General features: G+C 43.3%; 1 long non-coding RNA gene across 1 annotated transcript in view; it reads left to right on the forward strand.

Moving 5' to 3' along the window:
• The first annotated feature begins 5,868 nt into the window (after positions 1 to 5,868).
• Positions 5,869 to 18,961, forward strand: part of LOC106580926 (uncharacterized) — a 55,997-nt gene continuing 42,904 nt past the window's right edge. The window contains exons 1-2 of the long non-coding RNA XR_006760982.1: positions 5,869 to 6,280; positions 6,574 to 6,831. This is a non-coding gene — a long non-coding RNA (uncharacterized lncRNA). The remainder of the gene's footprint in view (positions 6,281 to 6,573; positions 6,832 to 18,961) is intronic.

Below are 18,961 nucleotides of genomic sequence, written 5' to 3' on the forward strand. Positions count from 1 at the left end.
TATACAGTACCAGTCAAAAGTTTGGACACACCTACTCATTCCAGGGTTTTAGTTGACTATTTTCTACATTGTAGAATAATAGTGAAGACATCAAAACTATGAAATAACACATATGGAATAATGTAGTAACCAAAAAAGTGTTAAACAAATCTAAATATATTTGAGATTTGAGATTCTTCAAAGTAGCCACCTTTTGCCTTGACAGCTTTGCACACGCTTGACATTCTTTCAACCAGCTTCATGAGGTAGTCACCTGGAATGCATTTCAATTAACAGGTGTGCCTTGTTAAAAGTTAATTTGTGGAATTTCTTTCCTTAATGCGTTTGAGCAGTTCATTTGTGTTGTGACAAGGTACAGTAGGGTTTCCTCTGCTGCAGAGGATAAGTTCATTCGAGTTACAATCCTCAGATATTGCAGTTCAAATAAATGCTTCACAGAGTTAACGTAACAGACACCTCTCAACATCAACTCTTCAGAGGAGACTGCGTGAATGAGGCCTTCATAGTCAAATTGCTGCAAAGAAACCACTACTAAAGGACACCAATAAGAAGAAGATACTTGTTTGGGCCAAGAAACATGAGCAATGGACATTAGACCGTTGGAAATCTGTCCTTTGGTCTGATGAGTCCAAATTTGAGAGTTTTGGTTCCAACCGCCGTGTCTTTGTGAGACGCAGAGTAGGTGAATGGATGATCTCTGCATGTGTGGTTCCCATCGTGAAGCATGGAGGAGGAGGTGTTATGGTGTGGGGGTGCTTTGCCGGTGACACTGTCGGTGATATATTTAGAAAGGCACACTGTCACGACTTCCGGCGAAGTCGGTCCCTCTCCTTGTTCGGGCAGCGTTCGGCGGTCGACGTCACCGGTCTTCTAGCCATCGCCGATCCACCTTTCATTTTCCATTTGTTTTGCCTTTGTTTTCTACACATCCGGTTTCATTCCCCAATTACATGTTCATGTATTTAACCCTCTGTTTCCCCCATGTTTTTGTGAGTGATTGTTTCTATGTTCATTCGGTACGTTATGGCTGGTATTTCAACGGGTGCTGTTTTCACCCGTGCGTAATTGATTACCGTTTATTGTTGGTCAAGTGTATTGTTACCTTGTGCCTTTATTTTGAGTAAAGTACGTTGCTCACTTATTCTGCTCTCCTGCGCCTGACTTCATGCACCAGCTACACCCACCTTCTGACACACACTTAACCAGCATGGCTACCACAGCATTCTTCAGTGATACGCCATCCCATCTGGTTTGCGCTTAGTGGGGCTACCATTTGTTTTCCAACAGGACAATGACCCAAATCACACCTCTAGGCTGTGTAAGAGCTATTTACCAAGAAGGAGAGTGATGGTGTGCTGCATCAGATGACCTGGCCTCCACAATCACCCAACCTGAACCAATTGAGATGGTTTGGGATGAGTTGGACCGCAGAGTGAAGGAAAAGCAGCCAACAAGTGCTCAGCATGTGTGGGAAGTCCTTCAAGACTGTTGGAAAAGCATTCCTCATGAAGCTGGTTGAGAGAATGCCAAGAGTGTGCAAAGCTGTCATCAAGGCAAAAGGTGGCTACTTTGAAGATCTAAACTTTAAAATATATTTTGATTTGTTTAACACTTTTATGGTTACTGCATGATTCCATATGTGTTATTTCATAGTTTTGATGTCTTCACTATTATTCTACAACGTAGAAAATAGTAAAAACTGTACATTTGGTGTGGCAAAGTGTATGGGGCTTGCCATCGTAAGGCAACCATCTCTTGGCTGCTGTTAATAAGGCGGCAAGCCAAATCATTCTCTGCTTTTATGTGAAATTCAGTAACGAGTCATCATTAAGCAGTAGCACATTGGGCAGACTTGGGATGGGTTTAGACAAAATGCCTAATAATGATGAATCCACAGGTTGCCAAAAGGTGAGAACCTCTGGGCACTTCCAGGCTATGAATTAATGTGCCAGGAGTACCATAGGGATAAAGCATACAGACAGGGGTGAATTTATGTTAATCTGGAACCCTTTTTTTTTGTCGCATAACTCATACGGGCATAATTGTAGTGAGTAATTTGGTGATTTGAGTTTGTTGATGAGAATGTGACAGAACATCATACATGACATATATGATAATTCTATGATATTGTAATACTATCATGTCTTGTGCTGTGTTCAGTTGTCTCTAACTTAAAGCTCTGCTAATAAAAACAGTTCAGTTTTCGCAGAATGTTGCTGTAATGTCCTCATCCTCACGAATGATCATTATCTAATAATTCATTAAATTAGCATTAACGTATTTTAGAAGGGGGACGGAAAGTTTCCATCACCTTCCCTGGTGATTAAGGATTGTCTGAGAAAAGAACCATGGAGAATTTTGTCACTGGTAACATTTTTATTTACTTACTGTATAATGCTTCATTAGGCCTACTTGTTGTAAACATGCATGAGCCTTTATAATGTCTTATGATAAATCTTATAAAAAGTTATACCCCTCTATGTCACTTGACTCAAAATGGCTGCTATTTATTCAGGATCATTGTAAGATGATAATAACATATCTTAAGGAGGTCATACAAGCTTATGACAAGTCTTACAATGGATTTGAACCGCATCATAATGCATTATACCAGCGTTAAGTAACCAAGTTTGGTAACACCTCCTATAACTCGTTTATATGAGTCGATGTCCCCATCAACAAACTCTCCCTGGGTTTTTGGTCAAACGGATGGCAATGGCTCCTCAGTGCACTGTGATGGGGCCCATAGCTGCTATGAATCAGACGGAGACACATCTCAATTTTCCTCTGAGACAGCTGCAGTGGGGATAATAAATAATACATGCAGTACAAGTGAAGATTTTAGAAGTATCGAGCAGCCTTATTCTTCTGGGTATGTGCACCAGACACCTCATTTCTTCCTGGCCTCGCCTTGACTCTCCCTCCTCCCTCCCTCTTTTCATCTCTTCCTTTCTTTCTCTCTCTCTTTCTATCTCGTTCTCTTCTTTTCTGTCTGCCTGTCTCTGTCTCTCTCTTCATCTCTCTCTCTCTCGCTCTCTCTTTATCTCTGTCTCCCTGTCTCTTCCCTTTCTCCCTCTCGTCATCTCTTCCTTCCTCTTTCTCTCTGTCTTCGGAGACAGACTGACCCCATCATCACACGCATCATATTTGTACACAAACTGCATGCATAAGATATGGCCACGCTGTCAGACTATACCCTGTAGTATCATTCTTCAAATGGAATATTTCGATTACATGCATTTCACTGATATATACAATATCAGCCAAAAGTTTGGACACACCTACCCCTTCCAGGGTTTTTCTTTATTTTTGCTATTTTGTACATTGTAGAATAATAGTGAAGACATCAAAACTATGGAGTAACACATATGGAATCATGTAGTAACCAGAAAAGTGTTAAACAAATCAAAATATATTTAGCATTTGAGATTCTTCAAAGTAGCCACCCTTTGCCTTGATGACAGCTTTTCACACTCTTGGCATTCTCTCAACCAGCTTCATGAGGTAGTCACGTGGAATGCATTTCATTGAACAGGTGTGCCTTGTTAAAAGTTAATTTGTGGAATTTCTTTCCTTCTTAATGTGTTAGAGCCAATCAGTTGTGTTGTGACAAGGTAGGGGTGGTATATAGAAGATAGCCATATTTGGTAAAAGACCAAGTCCAAATTATGGCAAGAACAGCTCAAATAAGCAAAGAGAAATGACAGTCCATCATTACTTTAAGAAAATGTTTCTTCAAGCGCAGTCGCAAAAACCATCAAGCGCTATGATGAAACTGGCTCTCATAAGGACCGCCACATGAAAGGAAGACCCAGGGTTACCTCTGCTGCAGAGGATAAGTTCATCCGAGTTACCAGGCTCAGAAATTGCAGCCCAAATAAATGCTTCACAGTGTTCAAGTAACAGACACATCTCAACATCAACTGTTCAGAGGAGACTGCGTGAATCAGGCCTTCATGGTCGATTTGCTGCAACAACAAAAAAACACTACTAAAGGACACCAATAATAATAAGAAGAGACATACTTGGGCCAAGAAACACAAGCAATGGTCTGATGAGTCCAAATTTGAGATTTGTGGTTCCTAAAATGCAGAGCAGGTGAACGGATGATCTCCGCATGTGTAGTTCCCACCTTGAAGCATGGAGGAGGAGGTGTGATGGTGTGGGGGTGCTTTGCTAGTGACACTGTCTGTGATTTATTTAGAATTCAAGGCACACTTAACCAGCATGGCTACCACAGAATTATGCAGTGATACGCCATCCCATCTGGTTTGCGCTTAGTGGGACTATCATTAGTTTTTCAACAGGACAATGACCCAACACACCTCCAGGCTGTGTAAGGGATATTTGAGCAAGAAGGAGAGTGATGGAGTGCTGCATCAGATGGCCTGGCCTCCACAATCACCCGACCTCAACCCAATTGAGCTGGTTTGGGATGAGTTGGACTGCAGAGTGAAGGAAAAGCAGCCATCAAGTGCTCAGCATATGTGGGAACTCCTTCAAGACTGTTGGAAAAGCATTCCAGGTGAAGCTGGTTGAGCGAATGCTAAGAGTGTGCAAAGCTGTCATCAAGGCAAAGGGTGGCTACTTTGAAGAATCTAAACTTTTAAATATATTTAGATTTGTTTAACACTTTGGTTACTACATGATTCCATATGTGTAATTTCATAGTTTGATGTCTTCACTTTTATTCTACAACATTGAAAATATTTTAAAACATTAGGTGTGTCCAAACTTTTGACTGGTACTGTATTTAAGATATAAGATATACTATTTATAAGCTATTTATGTTAAATTAAATTATACTGTAGCACAGACAGTTACAACTGCAAGTCATTTCTTCAGAAATTGTAGATTTAACATAAACCTGATAAACAAATCCCATAAATATTGTATTGGTCTGTTTGGGATCACAGGTTGAACATGATGATCAGGTAGGTCGTTTTCAATTGGCTACTGTGTATTTGTATGTATTATAGTTTTCTAATCAAATCCTACATCCCAGTCTTTGAGAGACAGTAAATGCCAAGACTCCATAGTCTCTCCTCCATTGCCACATACAGTATTTGCCTTACCAAGTTCACTAGAAAAGTTCATCCTCTGCCTGCTTTGTTGCACGTTTCCTCCTGGCTTCCTCTCTCTGCTGAACCGTTAAAAACAAGCTTTTTTCTCGGCTGGGGCTGTCTATATGAAACTACAGATGTAGGATCTTAACTTGAGCCAGTTTGCTACATCAGGAAAATATTCCTGCAGCTACAGGCAATGGGAATTATTATGGGAATTATAATTAATGGACATTTTTGTAGGGGTTGATGAATTTTTCGTAAGGGAAAATCAAGTCTGAAATTACAAACTTCAGAAGCCATTTTAAACCTAAAATACACTACAGGTTTTACATTTCCTGCATTGCAGGAACGTTCTCCTGCAATAAGGTGATCAAGTTAAGATCCTACACCTGTATGCACAGCCCCTGTAGCTACAATATATTGTGGAGTGGGCAGAACTGTCTGTTACACTCTTACTAAGGGAATTGTTACTGCCCATAGTGCACAGCCAAGCTGCGATTGTTTAAGAAACAGGAAAGTGGGTCTGTTCTGTCGGGGTAGCGTTGCGGAGGTGCTATTGGGTGCACGATACCTTTGTTCTCCTGTGTTTCCCATGTCCTATAGGCTCCTGTTGAATGATTGGTGTGAGAAGTTTAATGAGCTGCTGAAGACAGGTCTTCACATCTGACCTAGTGCCTTATTAAAACACACTGGATGTATGCGTGAGCAGACGCACACAGGCGCATGTACGTACACACACTCAGACACGCAATCCCCCCCTCCACAAACACACACACAGACGCACGCACACACAGACGCACGCACACACTGACGCACGTACGCGCACGCACACACGCACACACACACTACTTATACTTACTGTTATACTTGTGAGTGGAAAGAGAGGGAGGGGGACAAGAAAGTCCTTATGCCGCAACTGTGTAGAGAAGCGGAAGGATTCAGGGCAAACAACAGCAAAACATCAACAGCTGAGCTGACTATCTCACATTCCTTTCCTTTTCTGTGTAATCTCCAACTAGGACTGGACAATGACCGCATGCAGGGGAAAAAACACTTCCCATATTCTGAAAAGTGCGCAAGGCTGAATATGAAAATACAAAACAGTACTCAACGCATTACGGTCGCAGTACTCTGTCCCAAACTTTGTGATGGATTACTATGCAAAAATGCGGAAAATTTATGAAACACACACACAACAAAGAGTCGGACGAAAGGTGAGCGCAGTTCACCGATCTTACCCTACCATTCATCCTAACCCCCTTTTTTTTTCCTCCGCTATCCCCTGCTTGCTCTCTCCATTCTTTCCGTCCTTCTTTGCACTTGTCTTTGTTTGTGTCCAGCGTAGTCTGTCTGGCTGAATGCGGGTGTCATGGAGAGGGAGCAAATGTTCTGGCGTTTGGGGAAGGCATTGTCAAAGCCACGGCTATCTATTGTGTCTGTGTGGCTGACTCTCCCTCTCTCCTTCTCTCTCTCTCCCTCCGCTCTCCCAATCCTGGGCCTCTCTCAGCTCTGGAGCGAGGGATTGACAGAGAGAGAAAAGAAGAAGAGAAGCGTGGCGGCGATTTGGCAGCTGCCCGGTGCCCAGCTGCATTGGAAAACTCCTGCCGCCTTTCCCTTTGCGGTGGTTCCCTCCCGGAGCGGTTTGTTTGGGGGACTGGTGTCCTGGGTGGGTGTCTGGCTACGTTCCCCTGTGGCAGGGCTGGCTGCTGGGGCTGGAACTGTGGCTGTACCCCCTGGGGAGCTGAGGAATGGAGGTCTGGCCAGAGTGAGTTCTCCCTCTCTCTCTCCCGTTGTCCACTATCCCCTTAACCGGTAGCTGAACTGCCAAAACCTCCACCTTGTCATATACCTCTTCATTCTGTCTCTCGCTCATCCCCCTTTTCCAGCTCTCCATTGGGTAAAGATAGTTTTTAATTATCTCTTATCTGTCAGTTGTTACTAAGTGCTTTTTAAGTGCATGTTTCCCTTAAATTGAGTGTTAAAATGTAGTGTTAGAGCTGTTCACCTATAGGGGTCGTGGGACTAAAGAGTGCATGCTTCTGTTTAGTAAATCAGTGAGCATTTTCTGTTTGCTTGAAGAGCAAGACAAAATTGAGGCCGTTGGTAAATGTATCCACACAACCACCAGTCACACACAAATGCACGATGTGAAATGTTTGGATCTTTTATATTGTTATTGTACGTCAGGACTTTTACCAAAGAATACACAACTATGAAGGATAGCTCAACCTTTGGAAGCACTTCCTCCTATCATTTCCTGACTCTGTCTGTGACTTGATTTTATTGCTGTAGACATTCATAACTTGAAGGACAGAGCTCAAATACTTTACTGATAGATTTACAGAGCCGAAGGTTTTGGTACTGACTCAAATTGTTCTGAATTGAATGACATGTTTCAACAAATAATACACGTTTGTTTTACTGATGAAATTGAAAGATGGTAAAAAGTCAGAGAATTTGATGGTTCAGTTCATTTGGATAGTCTGGTGCCTGTTTGTTCTTGATAAGCTGCTGTTGTTTGTGTTTCTCAATTTTGACTGTGCTTTAAAAGAAAAACGTTTTTAAGTTCTACTTCCACAATAATGAAACGATACTGTGGCATTACAGCTGTCATCTGAAGCTAGTATAATGTCTTTTCAATCTCCTATATTTCAGCTTCAGAAATGTAAAATAGACCATCTAAGCAACTTTGTAACTCACCCTATCGTCTTAGTCAGCAGATTTAAAATTGATTAAATAATTATCAGGATTTTGGCATATTCCTCCCCTGTAGTTCAGTATTAGATTTGTTTTTGTCAGGGTGCGTACTTGAGCTCCTACCAACTGGTGTTGATATGCAGCAGTCTGAAATTGATTAAACAGTCTTGAATGCCAGACAATAGTCTAACACTCTGGTTTGATTTTCTGAAATTACATTCTAGCAGATGCCAGATGTGACGATTTCCTGAAAGGCAACCAACACGTGCAATTCAAATGGTAATTCTAAATCATTATAGTATAAGTCAAGAAGCCTGATCATGGTTGCACATAATGGCACGGCAGATGAATCAGAGACTATTTCTGGAATCAATCATTTGGAAAATGATTTCTTGTTTTATGTAGATTGAATGTGATTTGTTATCACGATTGCTGAGGCTTCCTAAAGAGAGCAGTCTGAACTCTTTGGTTCTGAGGGGACCCCTGTTATATATACTACTAAAACACTGGCAAATACATTTTCCATTTCTTTTGTTGAGAAATGGTGTGATTATTTAGCCACAAAAAAAGTGTTTGACAGAAAACTAAAGGAGACTAGAGAGAGACAGAGAGAGCGAGAGAGAGAGAGAGAGAGAAACTTTTGTACTTTACAAATTGAAAAGTACAATTAAATAGACAAAAATCTTTACATTAGCGTATTCTTTTAGCTCGCTGAATTTTGTAGGATTACTGTAGAAATCACCCCTTTAGAATTCTATAGTGTATAGTCAGTAAATTGTATACTTTCTTCATTATAGCCTCTGAGATTGTGAGAATACTTTAACCAAGAGATAATATTACATGTTATTTATAAAAGTGGACAGATTCATTCAGTTGCCAAATGTTCTTACCTAAAGTGTTAGCGCTCAGCGTTGTGGAATCTGCAGTGCAGAAGTGTGCTGTGAATAGAGTGTAGTATGTCTGACTGTCCAGGAGAGGGGGAAAGGATATCTTTATTCAGTGAATGAAAATCTCTCCGATGAACTGCACTTCTGATTGTCCCTGCTCTGAGTCCCAGTACAGCAGACCAGTACTCACTTTCACAAAGCTTCTCTGTTTAAGAGTGCTGGTCTAGGATCAGCTCCTCCCTGTCCATGTCATTTTATTTATTAAATGCTTTTTGAATACAGGCCCAGATCTGAGAGAGGCCTGGTTGATTTAATGGTAGAGGGGCTCTATCATAAAACAACTGTATCTTTGGCCAAGCTGTTTTTTTTATGCATTTCTTAAATAACCTTTCTTAAATAAGTATGAGCAATGTACATGAATTGTGAATGGCATATGTCTGCCTAGTATTAAGCCAAGATCATGTAGTAGCTAATAGTGAAAATTGCAATTTTGTTGCATGAGCCAATCATGTTTATTTAAGATCACGATCTAGAATTTATACTTAACACATTCTATTTCTATAATAATGATGCAAGGATTTTGTAAAGACAAAAGTGGTTTTAGTTTTTAAAGTTGAGATTATTCCATAGGAACTACTTACTGTACTATGTCTCTTCATTAGAAATTAAGCTATTAAGAAGGAAATCCTTATGGATTTTTTTTTACCAGATAATTGGTTTGATTTGTACAATGATTTACTAACAAATAGCATTACATTGTTTGTGATTTGGAATTAAATTGTACTGAAGAATGTTTGATGGAAAATATGTATATTTTTTATACTATGGTAAATGTAAAATAAACAGAATCAAATAAATATAAATAGCAATATCAGTAGTTTCTAGTTTTACCATAGGCTCCGGGGTTTCACAATTGTTAAGCCAAGCTAATTTTATGTAGAATCTCACTTTGTGAGTTTTACATTTAAAAAAAATTATAAATTCACTCTGCAGAATTTACCATTGTTGGAGTTCCCTTTCCATGTCTGTTTCTAGAGACACAGAGAAATATGCGTTTGATTACCAGACCTAAATCTGCTCCTTTCAGTTTTCCCCCAACTTTTCAACACATAAATTATTAACGTTAAATAAACCACACATCTTGCAAACGTTCAAAAATCTGTACTTGATCCCAGGCTTTAAATAATAAACACTCTGTCAGCCTGTTGCTTTTCTTCACAGATAATGTAAAGTTTGTGATGATTCAAAAACCCAGTTGAAGTAATAGGTAGTGTTGCGTTGGTTCAGCGTTAGAGTAGAGCAGAGCAGGACGAGACTGTATGGCACAAAGAGAGATGAGACGTTGATTTGTTCCCGTTTTGTAAGCCCCCTCATTCCCCCCTGCCCCCCCCCCTCTCTCTCGCTCTCTCTCTCTCTCTCGCTCGCTCGCTCTCTCTCGCTCTCTCTCTCTCTCTCTTTCTCTCTCTCCCAAGCAGTGTAAACACACAGCTCCAGAGGAATGTTGGACTCTCTGACCTCACAGCAAACACTCTGGTGCAGTTCACTCGGTTCAGCCTAGCCGTGCAGTGCTCCGAGTGCAGCCAGCCCCTCTCCCCTCGCCTAGCCCCGCTCCTCTCTCTCCTCTCCCCTCGCCGCTCCTCTCCTATTTGAGCCAGTAAGAGACAGAGAGAGAGGGAATGAGGGAGAGAGAAACAGAGCGGCCAGATTCCTTCCTGCTCTCTCTCTCTCGCTCTCTCCGTGGCGGGCGAACCCCATTGTGTGCAGTGCCTGGCACACTGCAACCCCCCCCCCAATGCCCTCTTCCCCCCCCCCTTTAACTGTCACTCCTAACAACTCCTTATTACATTCACACAGAGCCACACACACCACAGTAGCTTGCAGTTCCTGGAAATATGTTATATGGCACGGAGACGCAGGTAGTGTCCCTGCCTGGGCGATTGGTTGTGCACTGAAAGGCAGCTGTAAAGCATTGAAAAGCAAAGGGTTACTGCCTTACTGGTGTTTGTATTTGCCTGTGATTTGGACCTCTCCCCATAGTGTTAGATTGCATAGCTTATCTTTCTGTGGTGCAGGACAAGCAGAAACTTTAAGCTGCTTCCTGACCATGCAGTCACCACCAGCGAACTGACAGACAGGAGTGGATCAGCTAAAGTTAGATCAAAGCCGACAGCATCTGTCAGTGTGTGTAAAGGCAGTGTAACATGAATGTTTGACCTCCTCTCTCTTTCTGGGCCAGCCAGACTGGGCTCAGTCATGTTTAGCAGATACAGCAAGCCACCCCTACACACATACTGTACATATACACAGACCAAATGTGCACATATGCACGCTCGCACACGTGTGTACACACAGATATATGCATGTACACATACACACCACACACACACACACACACACACACACACACACACACACACTGTCGATGCTGGAGGGCTGATATTTAATGTGTCTGGGATGGGTGGGCAAGCTGTCAGGGCAGGGAGCACAGTGAGCCACACATTCATTCTGCTGGGCTACCTCTCATACAATAGACAAATATGGGTTTTTTCACTGAACCAAAAGTGTTTTCACTGTGGTTTCCTTAGGTACTGTCATGGCACGGTGGCTTATCCAGTGCTGTCATTTCATACACATCAACATTTCACTGGAGCTTTCATTTTATGAACCTAATTTACCCTGGTATTTCGTTTTATGACACTACAGAGACATATGTTACAATTCTAGAATGCCTTTTATGATTCCTAATATCATTACCGCAGGTATGTCTACGTTATGCCGGCACCATATAAATCCTGTTTACAGGGTAGGCCTGCACCCGAAGAATGACTGGATTATCTTGGCTGTTACATGTGCATCTTTAAATGCTCATCTCTGTCTATGGTTGCTTCCAAAACGGTATCTAATTTTCGTTTTAATGCACTATATAGGACATAGGGTGCCACTTGGGATGCATCCTCTGTCTATGGAGATGGCTGGAGAAGAGGGTGGGCGCCAAGCAGCTAGCTACAAGACTCGTCTCATTTCTTTAAGCTGAGTAAACGCAGCTCGGGAGTTTGGGAGCCGGAGACACCAGGGAAGAATTTCACCTGAACAAAGAGGCTGGTTGTGTTGGCGCTCCACCAGGGGCTTGATCTCTGTGAGCTGTAATTTAACAGAGAAAAGGACAGTGTTCAGTAGAGAGAGGGATGGAGGGAAGGAGGGAAGGATTCCCAGCTTTTCCCATCATCTGATTTTTCTCACATTATCTATTTCAATAAGCACAGCACAGCAACCCCATCTAAACAGTCATTTCAAGATGTCCGCCAGTTTTAGTTGCTCATAACCATGTGCTGTGTCAATATCAAATTGTATGTAATTATGTTTTTAGATTAGGATTGTTGATGTCGTCGTGAACCTCACTGATCAGAACCCTAACCCTGTTTTATTGTATAGTGTTGAACCTGGTATGGTCCTCTGGAGAATCATTTGTTAAAGGGGACAGAGGGGTTACTCTGTCCTCTGCTGGTGGGTGTTGGCTAGTGCAGCAGGTTCATGATCAGAAAGTGGCGTTCGGACTGGTGAAAGTGTTCGTTCAAGTCGTTTTAGCTTTAAGGTGGTGTTCATATGACGGCGATTCCTTTTGATTGTTGTTACAGAGGGAAAATTATGATTGCTGCATTTGTCGTACATTTCCCTTAAGTTGCACTTTTGTTGCATGTTGAGTAAAAGTCAGCTACTTCACAGAATTATAATAAATTCATACAAATATACCTTCATAAATATTCATGACATGGCTGTCATGGCTTTATCATTATAATGATCTGTGGCTATCTTCCTCCTCAAACCTTTAACACCTGGATTCCTTGTATTGTGGCTATGAGAATGAGAAGCACACCATTTAAAGTCAATTATGTATATAAACACTGAGTATGAATATGTATGCCAATGTATATGAATGTGCCTATGTAATACATATGTCTATGGGTGTGAATAGGTATGTGTATGTTTGAAGCCTATGCAGGCAGCCAGTGTCCGTAGACTAGGAGGAGGACTGATGGCCAGGCAAAGAGAACCAGATGGCTGGAAATATAGACTGCTAAATTATTCATCAGGTTTGGAGCCTTGGGATGAATGGGAAGCTAGCTAGAGTGGACGGTTTTATTAGCTAGGAGTCAGTGGAGGACTCAGAGAGAGAGAAGTGGTGGGGGAGTGGGTGGGCAGAGAGAAAGAGAGAGATTGAGGTGGGGGAAGAGAGAGAGAGAAAGAGAGAGTGAGGGGAGGAAGAGATACTGTAAACAGTCTAGATACAAGTTGTTCTGCACTCATAGTTAAGCGTACAGAAATTGAACATAATTCCCTTTTGATGCACTTTTCTCTCTGTGTTTATTCTGACCTTGAACTTAAGCATGAGAATAGCATGCTATTCACCCGCTATTCATTCGGCTTGGAGATGTAAGAAATGAAGGTGTGGTGGAGGTGTGTCTACAGATACACAATCTTCTGACCTTGACTCCGTTCTTGAATAATTCCACCACCTTTACTCGCAAGGTCGAGCAAACCTGCCGGTTCAAAGTCAAAAAGCATCGACTTAATTTCTCCTATAGAAATAACAGCATTCTCCACGCACTGTAATTTATACATTGATAAGAGCTATTGATAAGAGCTAGATTAATTAGTAATCCGTTTGGAGAAGGGAATTGTAAATACACATAGAAATTGTTTTAGATTATTTTTTCTTATGATCCCATGAGACGAATGTGAAACCAGTCATATCGAAGCAAACTGGAAATGATATTAACATTAAATGTATTGTGGCCTCTTTTCCACAGTGAAGTAGGCTATAAATAGCTGTGCCATTATTCAGAATTGTAACTGTGTGCCATCATAATTTGCGTGGATGAAATTTGGAAACCCAAGCTATAGGCTTCTGTGGGGCTGAACCTGCTGAGTTGATTTATCCGCTTTAGAAAGTTTTAATTATATACCCGGGCTTTTCTCAGTTTTATTTTACAATTTGTACCATGTTAAATATTAGTCACTATCGGGAGCCACTGTCAGTTATACCCACATACATTTATAACTGTCACTTAGGTGTTAGTTTTCTTCAATTTGTAGTCTACATTTTGCATCATTCCATTCTGTTGATCTTTCTTTCCTGTCACGTCTGTGTAGTTGTTCCTGAGGGTCACTAACATTACTGGATCATATTAGGCTAATGGGACATGCAGCCTCTATGAATCATTATGGAACTCAGACCACAAGTAGCAGGTTAAACCTGGAGCCTGGCGCATGGTTCATGACGACTGGACCTTTGTCACACAGTTCCATGATTCGTGAGTATTAGGGTAGATTAATAGGACTATTGTTCAACACCTATTGTACACTTTTTTCCACCTTCCAATATTTCATGAAAAACTATACGTTCTAGAAACATTTAACAAGACTAGGCCAACAAAATAGGACATAGACACAGCTTTTAACTTTTAAGATTAGAGTATTTTTAAATCTACCAGTTAGTGCTGAAACGAAGACAAAGATGCATAGATGGCATTCTTTCATTGATCCCTATATTCTGAACCGGTTCTCTCTATGTATTCTAGTCTGTTGACATTTAAAGGGATGGCCTAAGATAAATGTACTAAAAAACTCCATGAGAAAATCTGTTGGTCAGTAAGTGGGAGAGTTTTCAGCAGTTTAATTAAATGTATTCAGTGCGTAAGGGAACCACACCTGCAAAGCTCATTACGCACCTGCATAAGTTATTAGTCTGAGAAATGCCTAGGAAAGGCGTGCCTAGAAAAGGCGTACATTTCCTGAGTTGGAATCGGCCCCTTACTGTTTAGCATGTTGTCTACATTACTGTAAATGGGATGAGCATGATTACACACAATATTTCAAGAGAGGCTTATTACATGGTGTTTAAGTAAGATAGCGTTGCACTTTATTTATGCTACATTTTTGTTGCATGCTGCATCTGATGCATGACACATTAAGTGTATTATTATTTACATTGAGCCCAATTCAGATGCCTTTCCTACGTATGGATTTCCTACACACTTCTAAATTGTTGGTATTCAGACTTACCTTATGCAGGTGCATGACAGGCTTTCCATGCATGGTTTGCTTGCGAGCAAAGAATACATTTAATTCAACTGCTGAAAACCCTCCCATTTGCTGGCCAACAGATTTTCTTGTGGAGTTTTCATTCAATGGGGTTTTTATTACATTTATCTAAATCCATCCATTTCAATTTGGTGTACCTTTTAATTAGAGTGAATAGAATATATGGAGAGAACAGTCCAGAATATTAGGGATCAATTGAAGGTCCTACATAGGTTTTATTTTTACTTTGTAATTTCAGAAAAGTTTCATTTTATATCTGGCGCTATGTAACGCTTGTCGTAAGAAGGAGAAGTGGACCAAAGCGCAGCGTGGTAAGTGTTCATGATAATTTATTTCAAGAAACACTCAAACAAGAATAACCAAAAGTAACAAAACGAAAGCGAACAGTTCCGTCAGGCATAGATGCTAAACAGAAAATAACCTCCCACAAACACAGGTCGAAAACAAGCTGCCTAAGTATGATTCCCAATCAGAGACAACGATAGACAGCTGCCTCTGATTGGGAACCACACTCGGCCCAAAAACTAAGAAACAAAAAACATAGACTTCCCCACCCGAGTCACACCCTGACCTAACCAAACATAGAGAATAATAAGGATCTCTACGGTCAGGGTGTGACAGTACCCCCCCCCCAAAGGTGCAGACCCCGGCCGCAAACCTGAACCTATAGGGGAGGGTCCGGGTGGGCATCTCCTCTTGGTGGAGGCTCCGGTGCGGGACGCAGATCCCCTCCGCTTGGGGCTCCCCCCACTTTCGGGGGAACCGGACCATGGATCGTTGCTGGAGGCTCCGGACCCTGGATCGTTGCCGGAGGAAACGGACCGTAGATCGTCGCCGGAGGCTCTGGACTGGGAATCCCCGCTGGAGGCTCTGGACTGCCGACCGTCGCTGGAGGCTCTGGACTGCCGACCGTCGCTGGAGGCTCTGGACTGCCGACCGCCGCTGGAGGCTCTGGACTGCCGACCGCCGCTGGAGGCTCTGGACTGCCGACCGCCGCTGGAGGCTCTGGACTGCCGACCGCCGCTGGAGGCTCTGGACTGCCGACCGCCGCTGGAGGCTCTGGACTGCCGACCGCCGCTGGAGGCTCTGGACTGCCGACCGCCGCTGGAGGCTGGACTTCGCTGGAGGCTCTGGACTGCCGCCCGTCGCTGGAGACTCTGGACTGCCGACCGTCGCTGGAGACTCTGGACTGCCGACCGTCGCTGGAGGCTCTGGACTCGTCGCTGGAGACTCTGGACTGCCGACCGTCGCTGGAGACTCTGGACTGCCGACCGTCGCTGGAGACTCTGGACTGCCGACCGTCGCTGGAGACTCTGGACTGGGGACCGTCGCTGGAGACTCTGGACTGGGGACCGTCGCTGGAGACTCTGGACTGGGGACCGTCGCTGGAGACTCTGGACTGGGGACCGTCGCTGGAGGCTCCGGACTGGGGACCGTCTCTGGAGGCTCCGGACCGGGGTCCGTCTCTGGAGGCTCCGGACCGGGGACCGTCGCTGCAGGCTCCGTGCCATGGATCATCACTACAGGCTCCGCGCCATGGATCATCACTGGAGGCTTCGTGCCATGGATCATCAATGGAGGTTCCGGGCCATGGATCATCACTGGAGGCTTTGTGCCATGGATTATCACTGGAGGCTCCGCGCCATGGATCATCACTGGAGGCTTCGCGCCATCGACTATCACTGGAGGCTTCGTGCCATGGATCATCACTACAGGCTCCGGGCCATAGATCATCACTGGCGGCTTCGTGCCATGGATCATCACTACAGGCTCCGGGCCATGGATCATCACTGGAGGCTTCATGCCATGGATCATCACTGGAGGCTTCGGACCATGGATCATCACTGGAGGCTTCGTACGTGGAGCCGGAACAGGTCTCACCGGACTGGGGAGACGCACTGGAGGCCAGGTGCGTGGAGCAGGCACAGGGCGTACCAGGCTGGAGAGACGCACTGGAGACCGGATGCGCGGAGCTGGCACAGGATATACTGGGCCGTGGAGGCGCACTGGAGGTCTGGAGCGTAGGGCTGGCACAACCCGTCCTGGCTGGATGCTCACTTTAGCCCGGCAAGTGCGGGCCGCTGGCACAGGACGAACTGGGCTGTGAAGGCGCACTGGCGACACAGTGCGTAGAGCTGGCGCAGGATATCCTGGACCGAGGAGGCGTACTGGAGACCAGGAGCGCTGAGCCGGCACAATCCATCCTGTCTGAATGCCCACTCTAGCACGGAAAATGCGGGGCGCAGGCACAGAACGCACCGGGCTATGAATGCGCGCTGGAGATATAGTGCGCATCACCGCATAACACGGTGCCTGACTGGTCACACGCTCCCCACGGTAAGCACGGGGAGTTGGCTCAGGTCTTGACTCTGACTACGCCAATCTCCCTGTGTGCCCCCCCCCTTCCACCCTCGGATCTCCTCCCACGTCCAGGATCCTTTGCCGTCCAGGATGTCCTCCCATGTCCACTCCTCCTGGCCACGCTACTTGGTCCGTTTTTGGTGGGAGGTTCTGTAACGCTCATCGTAAGAAGGAGAAGTGGACCAAAGCGCAGCGTGGTAAGTGTTCATGATCATTTATTTCAAGAAACACTCAAACAAGAATAACCAAAAGTAATAAAACGAAAGCGAACAGTTCCGTCAGGCATAGACGCTAAACAGAAAATAACCTCCCACAAACAGGCTGCCTAAGTATGATTCCCAATCAGAGACAACGACAATAGACAGCTGCTTCTGATTGGGAACCACACTCGGCCCAAAAACAAAGAAACAAAAAACATAAACTTCCTCACCCGAGTCACACCCTGACCTAACCAAACATAAAGAATAATAAGGATCTCTATGGTCAGGGCGTGACACGCTAGTAGTGGAATTATATATTTTACAGTATTACTTATGTGCCAGTGTTGTGGCTGGCTGTGATATTCATTCGCGTATGGATTTCTCCCGCCGGAGCAGCATCTGTCTAGTGGAAATCATTCATTTCCTGATTGCAAAAATTCTACACTGTTCGCTCAATTTCAGTTTAGTGTAGGGAATCATTGTATCATCTAAATCTCTGTGAAATATCTTTTCAATAACAGAAAATATAGATTTTACAGCTGTTTGAAGCTGGTGGACCAAAACCAAAAGTAACTTTCATTTTTGGTCCACCAGCTTCAAATAGCTGTTAAAATGATATTTGTTCTTATTGAAAATATATTTCACAGTCATATTTTGGGGGGGGGGGATCTTCACCCCAAATGAATAGTGGGTGAATAGCATGCTATTCTCGTGCTTAAGTTCAAGGTCAGAATATGCTAGAGAGAAAAGTACATAAAAAGGGAATTACATTCCATTTGCGTGCACTTAACTCGGGTCGGAATTCCCCCCCTTGTGAACGACTTACAGTTACTTCAAGAAGTATTCACACCCCTTAACTTTTTCCACATTTTGTTGTGTTACTGCCTCACTGATCTACACACAATACCACATAATGTGAAAGTGGAATTTTGTTTGTAGACATTTTATTTTATTAATAAAAAATGTAAAGCTGAAATGTCTTGAGTCAATAAGTATTCAACTCCTTTGTTATGGCAAGCCAAAATAAGTTCAGGAGTAAAAATGTGCTTAACAAATCGTATTTTTTCAATTTTACCTTTATTTAACTAGGAAAGTCAGTTAAGAACAAATTCTTATTTACAATGACTGCCTACTGGGGAACACTGGGTTAACTGCCTTGTTCAGGGGCAGAACGACAGATTTTTACCTTGTCAGCTCGGGGATTCAATCCAGCAACCTTTCGGTTACTGGCCCAACGCTCTAACCACTAGGTTACCTGCCGCCCCCACACATAATAAGTTGCAAGGAATCATTCCATGTTCAAAAATAGTGGTCAATACACCCAGTCCTTACAAAGATACAGACGTCCTTCCAAACTCAGTTGCTGGAGAGGAAGGAAACTGCTCAGGGATATCACCATGAGGCCAATGATGATTTTAAAACAGTTACAGAGTTTAATGATATGAGAAATCATTGTAGTTACTACACAGTACTAACCTAAAAGACAGAGTGAAACGAAGGATGCCTGTACATAATAAAATATTCCAAAACATGCATCCTGTTTGCAACAAGGCACTTAAGTAATACTGCAAAAATGTGGAAAATAAATGTACTTTTTGTCTTGAATGCAAAGCGTTATGTTTGGGGCAAATCCAACACAACACATCAC

Source organism: Salmo salar, chromosome ssa20 (assembly GCF_905237065.1).
Source record: "Salmo salar chromosome ssa20, Ssal_v3.1, whole genome shotgun sequence".
In the NCBI taxonomy this organism is placed as follows: domain Eukaryota; kingdom Metazoa; phylum Chordata; class Actinopteri; order Salmoniformes; family Salmonidae; genus Salmo; species Salmo salar.